An 11,453-nucleotide genomic window follows, 5' to 3' on the forward strand; every position below is an offset into this window, starting at 1 on the left:
ATTTCACCGATGAGCCTATAGAGTTTGGTTATGTTGTCGAAAATCCTAATTGACGCCTAATGGAGGAACCAATAGCCGTGAGAACAGGCCGGTGGTAGTGCGTTACCGCCGGCGCACCTCCTGGTCCGCCGGTAGTAACTCTACTTATCGCCGGCGCACCTCCTGGTCCACCGGTAGTAACTCGACTAGTGCGTCAGTGGTATATTCACTAGTAGGAAAACCATTATAGGTGGAAATGACATCTGTGACGCACCTAAAAAATATGCTCCACAAAAATTATTTCTGTGGCGCACCAAAAATATGCGCCACAGAAAGTCGAAATTCTGTGGCGCATGGATGGACTGGTGCGCCACAGAATGTAGACATTCTGTGGCGCATGTGGCTGGATGCGCCACAGAAATTTCATGGGCCCACGCGGGGTCCAGCGCTGCACATGGGCGAAGAGAATTCTGTGGCGCATGGTGGCATGTGCGCCACAGAAGTTCAAAATTCTGTGGCGCATGGTGGTATGTGCGCCACAGAAGTTTAAAATTCTGTGGCGCATGGTGGCATGTGCGCCACAGAAGTTCATATTTTTGTGGCGCACCAAAAATATGCGCCACATAATTCTGAAGGAAAATCATCAAACTGGATTTCTGGTTGCATACGAACTTGGAAAAAAACGCACAATATATCAAAATGTTCCCACGAAAATTCTACATTTGAATTCACTAGAGCATACCCAGTTGGACAATTTTTAGAATCGCCAAATTTAAAAAGAGTAAAAAGTTACGGCCAGTTAAAAAATTTTTCCTGCAAAATACAAAAAAAAGAAAAAAATATTCTGTGGCGCATCTTGTCCCCCATGCGTCACAGAAGTTTTGGCCGAAATTTTGAAATTCGAAGGCGCCAAATCTCTTCCTCCACTTCACCTCCACCACCTCCTCTCACTTCTCCATCTCCTCTCCTCACTTCTCCTCCTCCTCCTCCACCACCACCACCACCACCACCACCACCTCATCCCTTCTTCTCCACCACCTCCACCACCACCACCACCTCCTCCTCCATTCTTCTCCGGCGACCACCACCACCTCCTCCGGTGACCTCCGGCGACCACCACCACCACCTCCGGCGACCGGCGACCACCACCTCCTGCCACCACGATCACCACCACCACCACCACCACCTCCTCCTCCTCCGGCCACCACCATCATCACCACCACCACCACCACCTCCTCCTCCTCCTCCTCCTCCTCCGGCCAACACCACCACCACCACCACCTCCTCCTCCTCCACCATCTCCTCCTCCTCCACCACCACCACCTCCGGCCGGCCTCCTCCTCCACCACCCACCACCACCCACCACCACCACCTCCGGCCGGCCTCCTCCTCCTCCACCCACCACCCACCACCCACCCACCACCCACCACCACCACCACCACCACCACCTTCCGGCGAGATTCGAAAAAAATCCGCAAAATTCCGGCGGCCCCAGATCTAGATCTAGATCTAGATCTAGATCTAGATCTGGCCGCCACTTTTTTTTGAAATTCGAAAAAAAAATCTGTGGCGCATATTGGCATGGTGCGCCACAGAAGTTTGACAGAAAATTCTGTGGCGCATATTGGTATGGTGCGCCACAGAAGTTTCAAAATTCTGTGGCGCACGTACATATGCGCCACAGAAGTTTCAATACTAGTCGCGTGGTAACTGTGGTGACCTGGATATGCGCCACAGAATTTGATTTTGGTGCGCCACAGATAGGCTTTTTTCCACTAGTGATTTTTCAAAATTCAAATAAGTTGAATCTAAATCTAGATATAGATATGTTTTTCACGTCGGTGATGTGTTTTTCACGTTCTTCACGGGGCCAGCAAGGGTTGAGGAGGTGGGTCACCGAAGAGGTTAAGGAGGTGGTCACCGGAGGGAGGTCCCGATTAGGTTGAGGAGGTGGTCACCGGAGGAAGTTCACCAGCTTGGGGAGGTACTCACCAGATGGAGGTCACCGGGTTGAGGAGGTGCGGGTTGAGGAGGAGGAGGAGGAGGAGGAGGAGGAGGAGGAGGAGAAGAAGAGAAAGAGGAGGGGATGAGGAGGAGGAGGAGAAGGGAAAGAGGAGAAGGAGAAGGGGAAGAGGAGGAGGAGGAGGGGAAGAGGAGGAGGAGAGAAAGTGAGAAAGAAGGAAGAGGCCGGCGGGATGGTCTCGCATATATAGCAAAGGTTACCGCCAGCACACCAATAATATGGTGGTGCGCCGGGGGTAATTTTTTATTTTTCATCAAAATCTAAAAGCTGAAAAATTCCTATTTCTGTTTTGAATTTGATGGATCCAAAAATTGTCTAAACAACCGTAGGAGGTTTATATCGGAGGTAAAATTTTGCGTAGAAACATTTTGATACAGAATTTTTTTTCATCTGAGGTCGTATGCAACTAGAAATCCTCTTTTGCCAAAACATGACGTCAGTTTGCATAAGATACAAAAATCCATGTTTTAAAATTTTCTCTAAAACTAGATCACATAACACATTGGCATCTCGAAGGATTTTATTTTTGGAAATTTTAATCATTTTCTTTTATTTTTTCGAAAACTGAAAAAGGCGATCCAAGGGCGGGTGTGGAGGAAAAATGGAATCTCCGCCTACTGCCGGCATACCAACCAATACGGTGGTGCGCCGTCGGTAAGTTGAGGTGCCATTTTTTTCCTAGCCCGAACCTAGCCTACCCTTATGTTGGAGATATGCCCGAGAGGCAATAATAAATTAGTAGTTACTATCATATCTTTGTGTTTGTGATAAAACTTTATATTCCATGCTATAATTGTATTAATTAGAAACATTAATATATGTGTGTTTTGTAAGCAAACCAGAGTCCATAGTAAGCCTCTTTTTTAACTAGCTTGTTGATTGATTGATGATCAATGTTTCCTGATCATGAACATTCAATGTCGTTAATAACAAGATCGTATAATAAGGAGAATAATATGATGGACACACATCCATAGTAAGCATAGAAATCAGATCAAGTCGTTAAATTTATTTTGCTATAGCTCTCAAGTATATAGTAACTTAAAACCTTCGACCATGAGATCATATTAATCACTTACACCGAAAGAATACTTTGACGACATCAAACACCACTTCGTAACTAGATTGTTATAAAAGGTGGCATTGGGTACTCTGAACGTGAGAGTTGAAGCGCATGGATCAAGAGTGAGATTTGTCCATCCAAATGATGGATAGATATACTCTGGGCCCTCTCGGCGAAATGGTGTTCAATTAACTTGCAAGCACGTGATTAGTTCACAAGGGATGTTATATCACATAACGAGTAAAGAGTACTTATCAGTAACGAGATTGTATTAGGTATAGAGATACCAACGATCAAATCTTAGATAAGTAAAATATTGTGCGATAAAGGGAATTAGTAACTATTGCTCATTGTTCTTTTGATCACAAAGTCATCGTTGAATATGGAGGAGCCATTATGGATCTCTAGGTCCCGCTATTGTTTATTGGTCAGAGAGGTGTCTCGATCATGTCTCCATAGTTCGTGAACCGTAGGGTGACACTTAAGGTTCGATGTTGTTTAAGTAGATATGGAATATGATATGAAGACTGAATGTTGTTCGGAGTTTCAGATGGGATCCAGGACATCACGAGGAGGATCGGAATGGTCCGTAGAATAAGATTCATATAAGGGAAGTCATCTTCCGACATTCGGAAAAAATATCGGTATTTTGACCGGAGCTTTTAGAAGGTTCTGGTGAGCCACCGTTGGTCCCACCACCCCGGGAGGGGCCACACGGGGCGAACGGGTGCTGCCTGGCCTTAATGGGCTAGGCTCACCATGCCCTAAAAGGCCCAATTAGCCAAATTTGAGGGACAAGTTTCCCAAACTTGAGGGATAAGTTTCCTATCTTTATCGGCCAGCCCAAGGAGGTAAAGTAGGGGCCAAGGCAGCCCATGGATGCACCCACCCCTAGGGGAGGGGCAAGGGTGCTTCCCGAACTCCCTTCCTTAAGAAACCCTAGCCGCCATCCTCTCTCATTCCTTACTCCTGCGTCGGCTTGGCGAAGCCCTACAGGAATTCTTCTCCGCGACCACCACCACGCCGTCGTGTTGCTGGCATTCCGATAAGGATGTACTACATCCCTTGCCCGCTGGAACAGCGAGAGGACGTTTTCATCGACATCGTACGTGTGATCGAGTACAAAAGTGATGCCCGCTTGCATCACTGGAAGGACTTCATCTCGAACTTGAGTTCGGCAAGAATACGACTACATCATCCACGAGATCTGATCTCGTTAACACTTTGGATCTTCGAGCGTACATCTCTCATCTATCTCGTTGCATAGATCTAGTAGATTAGATCATCGCCTTTTCATAGATAGGATCTTGGTGGTATTCGTTCTTATAGTAGGAAATTTTTGTTTCCTGTGCTACGAACCCCTACACCTTATCCTCAGCGCACAGTTTGTTTGGTGCGCCGACAGTATTTTGGCACCACCGGCAGTCTGTAAAGTAGGTGCGCCGGCGGCAAATACCACCGGCATGCACATTTCTTGGTGCGCCGGTGGTAACCCTGATCCTATAGCCTATTTCCTAGTAGTTTCCCACTCTTGCTGGATCGCCGCTGATTGCTTGGATCCTTGCGCAGTTCGCGGGATAAGGATCCCACCTATGCTCAACCTCCAGCCGTCGGTGGGGCAGTACATATCAGGTGGGGTCATGTACCCCAGCTGGTAGAGCAGGCACGCCTCCCAGTCGTGGAGCATGCGGTGTGTGAAGCCCTTGACCACCGTACTGTCTCCCTCGTACCTAGTGACCATGGAGTTGAGGTTGCCAGGGTTCCTACGTCGTTGTGGGTGTCAACTTTATAGGGTTTATGTGGCGCGCAACCCGTGGAAGGCCTAGATATAGAGAAATAGAAATGACAATAAGACGAGGCGGGAAGACGTGGGAAATCAAAAGAATCTCTAGGAGGGCGCGCGTGGCGCGCAATTACAGCGACGCTTCTGCCACTACGCGCTTAGGTCTGAAACGAGGCATCGAGGAAAGCGGAAGACGCATCTGTGTAACTGGCAACTGGGCCCGAGTCATCACTAGCCGTTGCGCCCATTTTGCCGGCACACCCGCTTCCCCCGTGGGTTGGGTTCAGCCGGACGAAGAAACAACCTTTGCCGGCACAAAAAAAACTTTTTTGGGGGGGGGGGGGGGGTGTGGGGTGTGGCTAGAGATTTCGCTCTAGCGCCCTTTTCGTAGAAATTGCCTACTGACCTCTTTGAGAAAGCTCTTCTAGTGAGTTTGTTAACTTGCTGCAACAATGATTTTTTTTATTCTCTTTTGTAGTCCCTCTCATCTTCATTTAATTTTTCTCCTATTATGTTTGATAAAAATTTAAAGAAAAGGAGTACTTCTGCCAATCCATAATAAGTGTTGGAGATTTAGTTAAAATTTGAAGTAAACACCTCTCGGTGATTATGGATATGATGGAGTAATATTTATAATACCAGATTAGTACCACTAGGTTCATCTTCAAATGTAATTTCATAATATTTATGATGGAAATTGTTAAATATTTTTACATAAAGTGGTCAAGATTAAAATCATTGGGCTTGGGACAAAAACTAAAATTTCACTTATTCCCATATAGAGGGAGTATTATCAAATTTGTTATGTTTTCCTTTTCACCGCGACCACCACAATAAGTGGGTTTGCACCATGCTACCATTAATTAGGCTATATTGGGTTAGAAATTGGTGCGAAGGTTTTACCTTGAAGTGATAAATTACATGTCATAATGAACTATTATTGGAAATGTTGAAATTATTAACTTCGACATATGAGAAGCATAGTTAGTTTTTCATTATGTAAAATATAAAGGCAGCCAAGGAAATGTAATCAAAAAATAAAGGTGTGCACGATAATCTGGCTTGCAAATGATAATATATATGAGCTTCAAACTTGGCTTGTGGAGTCAGCACTGGCTTTGGGCGACATGGGAGGCACCGAATGAACAGGAGAGTCAACGTTCACTTCTGTCGACGCAGCAGGCGCCGAAGGAGCGGGAGGGTCAACATTGACTTTGGACGACGCATCAGGCGCCGAAGGTGGAGGGCCACATACAACCGCTGCCTTCTTGTCAGCATTCTCCACAGGCTCCGCCGGTTGCCCTGTAGCAATCCCCGACTCCTCCGTGCCCTGCTTCTTGGAGACTGTCGTCGCCTCCAACAGGATGTACGAGCCGATCTGAAAAATCACCGTTATGATGAACAAGATCGTTGCCGACGCAAACTCTCCTGTGCCTGACGGTACACATCTGCCGCTGCTGTCAGTCGGTTCATCTCCGCCCGTACCGATGACGATCGCGCCCACCATGAACAGTATCACCACCGTGATGGAAATGATCCTGCGAGTTTTGTACGAGGCATGTCAGATCTGCAGACTTCCAACTTTTTTGTTTGTTTGAGGGATCATTGCATGTATAGCTACCATGAGAAGGTGGACAGGACGAGGGCGACGATGCGCTTGGCCTCGCTGGGGATACCCCAAGAACGGCAGCAGCCGCAGCAGCCTGTGGCGGCCGTGGCCACGATCTGCGTCGTCAGTGCCAGGAGCGCCGCTACGATGCCGCAGCCCACCGCCGGCGAGGCCTGGTACTCGCATGACTTTCGGCAGACCACCGCGGCCGAGGAGGCCTGGTACTCGCATGCCACTTTATGCTCGTTCAGGACCAATGACTGCATACACACAATATACATACAAAGTTAACAGTAATAATCGAACTAACTAAATATGCAAACAAAGAATCACGCCGAGCGCGTGCGTGAGAGTTTTACCTGCGCCGCTGAGGCCGTGCCGGCAATGCCCAAGATGACCGTCAGGAGGCCGAGGACGCCCACCACGACGCATGCCACCACCGTCCATATTTTCATCCCCATCAATCCCGCCATATATCTCGATGATGCCCTCTAAGGTTTAATTATTGTACTAACGAGATTAAGCAACAAAGGGGCGAGTCCGTACGTATAATTGACAGATACAGAAGCTTAACTATATAGATGAGTCTGATAAGGTTAAAGGTATGGTTAACTCGACGACGGTCGAATACAAGGCTGCTTCGTTGTTTCATTTCGTTGCGAACTATAAAGTTGTCCCCTTCAGAATTAATAAACTGTAGAATGTACGATCAAGCTGCATGCAACCTGTATACATGACCTGTATATGTGAGGGTTGCATTGGGTTCTCAGTTGGTTCCGTCTATTTGTCGATTCGGTCACGACACACGACCCGGCACCTAAGAAATTACTTACAGTAATTAAACGTGTTGTCATTTCTTCTAGTACTTATTTAATGTTGCATAGTCGATCTACCCAATACCAAATAATTACAGCACAATCATGATTCTAAGATTTCACGAGGTTCGGCAAACTCATCTACCCAACACATCCTGTTGGCATTTTTTTTGTGAAACAAAGCTAAGGACGCATACGCTCACTAATACATATATACACTCACTCCTACGGACCAGTGGCGAATCTAGCACGAAATCAGCGTGGGTGCCAAGCTTCAAAATTTGCCTTCTTATTGAGGGACAAAATTTGCCTTTTATGCTTTGTGTTTACTCATTATTAGTCCAAATATTACTAGCTAAAAGAAGTTCTATACATTTGGATGGGGTGCCACTAAATACGCCCCTGCTACGGACCCACTCATGCACATGCTACTCCTATGAGAATATCTGAGAGAATGAGTCTAAGAAAACTGTTCCGGGTCTTAAGATTGATGAAATCACCACGAACGACTCGCTATCTACGGAACGTCACCTCCCACGGAATAATATTTCACTTTTTTTGAGACACCAAAGTGTCAAACCTCAAATTTGAACTCTGGTGGGCTGGGGGTGCCATTGCCCTCCCTAACCATCTAACCACATGTTGGTTCTCCACATCTTGTTGTCTCCCCTATGACATTTTAATTTCTGGTAATCATCATGGGCTTTCCAAACGTAATCGAGATATTAGTAAACTAGTAAGCCCTCTCACAAATGTATTTAGTGCCTTGAAGTTGATTGTAGAATAAAATGTAGAAATTATGTCCAAAAGAAACTACATCCAATTTACTTGTTACTAGTCATATGACCTCATTGTGGATTTGTTACTTCACTTCATGGAGCATTAGTATTTGATGGATGGGATTGTTAATATAGTGGAATATTTGCTATGTGTGATACATTGGTGCTAGTCATCGAATATTGAATCTTGATGGAATATACTTACTTATACATATACTTTTGCTTCTACTAATATATTTTGAATCTTGATGGTACTTACTTATATACTTAAGGACACCGATGAATTAATATTGGAATACAATTTACTGAAAATTAACCAAGCTAGAAGACATATTTCATGGGACAGAAGGAGTACAATATTAACTAATAGGAGCCCAACCAGATATAAGGTTACCAACTTGATTATGATGTACGTACACAATTAATCTATTTTGATTAGTATTGTGCAAAACAAACATGTTCATGTCTTTGCACTAAATATATGACATATGCAGTTACATGGTAATTATATTATGGTCACTATTTTTTGTGAATGATATTGTGGTCATGAATTCAACCTAGACTCTAGACACTTATTTGGAAAGACATTGTTCAAATCGCATTGTGAATGTCACTACTGCTAAGGTTATAAAAACATGGTGTACCTAAACGGCTAAACCCTAATTATTTTGTTGCATTATATTACTTGATTACAAAGGGAGTTAGTATTGATGGCATTTTAATCAATTCTATAGATTGTTCGTTGGTACGATGCGGTCTGGAACCTAAGATCCGCTGCGACTCTACCTTTTTTTTTATTGAGAACTGCATTTCTCTGCTTTACGGGAAGCACGGTCACTATTTAGGCTAAACATAGGAAGTCCACACGATGTCGCTGGAACAGAGATAGCCCACCGTTCCGAAGAGATCCTGTCGGACGGGTCGTCCCGGCCAACGCACCGCTCCGTGTCCGCCGTCACGCGCCACTGCTCCCATGATTTTTTCCAACGCCAGCCATGATGCTCCTTCGCTCTCGTAGCACCTGCACCTCGTGACTCGCCGCTCCGCTCGCTACGCCGCTCCGTCACTCTTGCATCAGGCACCCGCACCTCACGACTCGCCGCTCCGCCTCTACTCATGTGAATATAGATTATGCTGCTGTGATTGATGAACCAGTGAGCCTTCCACATTTGCTGCCGAAATGGAACATCAGAGTTATGAACAGGAATTGAAGGGGCGGACCACTATGGAGAGAAGTTTCTTTAGCCAAAAACTTGGTTTGGTAAATAAGTTTCTCACTTCCAGGATGACTAATAGCAGCTTTTGCCAGTGAATGCTTAAATAAAATTTATCCAATCAATGAGGTACTTCAAATTGTAGGATACCTGTTTGGAGAGGAAGTTAAAGTATTGTAGTTGTAAGAGCATCCCCACTTGTTGGCGCTCCCCACGCCCAAATCCGGCGAATTTTTCATCCGAATTGGAGGAAGATTTGGCGTGGGGAGTAGTAGTTTCCCAGCCGCGTGCCCAGGCGAAGTCGACGAGGCGAATTTGAAAAACGGAAACTTGACAAACTACGGCTAAAAACGGGTGAATATAGACTAAATTTAATGATATTTATCATATAACGGGCGGAGTTCATACATAGAGGCCGAATTCGACTATATTTCGAATTCGGCTAGGGGAATTCAAATGCTAATTCTAAAACACGGCGATCTACATGCCTAAATGGCGGTAGAACACCGTGTAGTCGCCGTCGTCATCGTCGGAGCCGTCGTCCTTCGGCTGCGCGGCCTGGCTGCTGCTGCCCTGGCCGGCGTCTCCCCACCAACCCGGGGATGGCTTGTACATATCGTCGTCGGAGGACTCGAGGTCGACGACGGGGACAGCGACGCCGGAAGGAGGTTTCGCAGGACGGCGGTAGCGCGCGGCATCGACGTTGGCGGTTGTAGCGGCGCGGGCGGCGCGTTGGCGTGCGGCGGCCAGGTCCAGCAGTCGCCGCTGCTGCTCCGCCTCCTGGCGCTCCCAGTCGCGCCTGGCCCAGTCCAGTGCGGCGTCGTCCGCGCGCTTCTCCTCCTCCATGTCCTTCAGCGATCTGGCGATCGCCTCCGCCATCGCGGCGTCCTCCGCGCGCTTCGCCTCCTCCTCGGCGAGCTGGATTGCGGCGGCCTCTTTCTTCGTCCTCTTCCGGCCGCTCTGCGGCGCGGAAGGCTGGTCGCGGATGACGAGGGCGCCGCTGCTGCGCCCTCTGGTCGGCGGCGGAGACGCCGACTCCTTCTTGACGCGCACCGGCGTCGAAGGCGACGTCGCCTCCTCCTCTTCACCGGCGCCAAGGATGACCTCGGCGCCGATCCGGAAGACGACGAGCTGGCAGCCATGCGCCGTGGCTGCCGGACGTTTCCCGGCGGCGGCTCGCCGATGCCCTCGATGGAGCGGGCATCGTGAGCACCGGGAAGTTGCCGCCCTGGATGTGCTCGATGACGGCCTCGAGACTCCGGCCCGGCGCGCTCCACCAACGTTTGCGGCCCGCCGAGTTGTTGCGCGGAGGCGGAGGCGGCGGGCCGTCGTACGCGGCGAGCTCCCGCTCCCACCGCCGCAGGAAGTACGAGTTCCACGCCGTGTAGTTGTCGGGGTGGTGGCGTGGCTCGGCGCGCTCCTCATCCGTCATTTTCATCCGCGCCTCCTCGATCTCGATGTCGAGGAGGTCGCCCCGAGGCGGCGGCGGGATTGGCACGCCGCCACGACTCAGCCGCCACCCACCGCCGGGCGGCCTCGTGTCCGGCGGGCAGGGGTACCCCGCCTGGTGGAGGAGGTGCCCCTCCCACGCGTGGAGCGAGCGGCGGGGAAGCCGTTGTTGGCTGCGCCGTCGTCCTCGGAGAATGCCATCTTCGGAGAGTTGAGGGAGAGTGGACGGAGACTAGAGGGAGACCGGAGGGAGAGTGGATCACGGGGCAGCGCCTCGGCGGCGAGCGGAGCGGCGTATATAGGTGCGGCTGGCACGGGGGATTAATGCGGCGTGGAGTGCGACGCGTCCGCGGCGAGCTGACCGGCGGCAGCCTTTGACCGCGTGGAGTGCGCGCGGAAGACGATGTGTGCGCGGAAGACGACGACATTAACTCGCCGCGTGGACGGCGAATGCAGACCGGCGGCAGGCTTTTACAGCGCGCGGAAGACGATGCGATGAGGACGACGATCGGTTTCTCTCGCCGACAAGTTGGGGCCACCAGACGCGCGGGAAGTTTCCTCGGTATTTCCCGCGCTTTCGTTTCGTCCGGAGTCCCCGAGCGCTCCCCGGGGGGCCGGGGATGGCGTGGGATCGCCGGATGAAACTAGGCCCAATTCCGGACGAAAACGAGGAACCGGGGGCGCGACTGGGCCGATTTACGTCGTCCGGATGGAAAAAAGCCTCGCCGGGGGCCTCGTC

Source organism: Lolium rigidum, chromosome 6 (genome assembly GCF_022539505.1).
Source record: "Lolium rigidum isolate FL_2022 chromosome 6, APGP_CSIRO_Lrig_0.1, whole genome shotgun sequence".
Taxonomy (NCBI): domain Eukaryota; kingdom Viridiplantae; phylum Streptophyta; class Magnoliopsida; order Poales; family Poaceae; genus Lolium; species Lolium rigidum.